At 43.7% G+C, this 311-nt stretch overlaps 1 protein-coding gene across 1 annotated transcript in view; it reads right to left on the reverse strand.

Moving 5' to 3' along the window:
* Positions 1–311, reverse strand: part of LOC110410300 (uncharacterized) — a 9,366-nt gene that overhangs the window by 5,228 nt on the left and 3,827 nt on the right. The gene's annotated exons all lie outside the window — the stretch shown is intronic.

Below are 311 nucleotides of genomic sequence, written 5' to 3' on the forward strand. Positions count from 1 at the left end.
AGGGGTTTTGTTCCTCTATTAATCCTGATCATGGCATCTAAATACACACTAGCCTTTCTTCTTGCTGTTGTCTTTGTTCAAACTCTGCCTATTCCAATCACTTGGAATTCCAACGGAACCAAGAGAAGAGCTCATCTTGAAGTTCAAGCCATCAGAAATCAACACCATTATAGAAGTTGATGGGATTATGAACGCTGTGTGGGATGCTGGCTTCCAAATCATGTCTCTAATTCTCCAAAACCATCTCCGCAGCGTTGGAATTCCATTCGGTGGTAGGTATCCTGCTGGCTGTCGCCTTTGTTATGCCACAG

This window comes from Theobroma umbraticum, unplaced genomic scaffold, assembly GCF_002168275.2.
Source record: "Theobroma umbraticum cultivar Fairchild unplaced genomic scaffold, ASM216827v3 scaffold_56.0, whole genome shotgun sequence".
Lineage (NCBI taxonomy): Eukaryota > Viridiplantae > Streptophyta > Magnoliopsida > Malvales > Malvaceae > Theobroma > Theobroma umbraticum.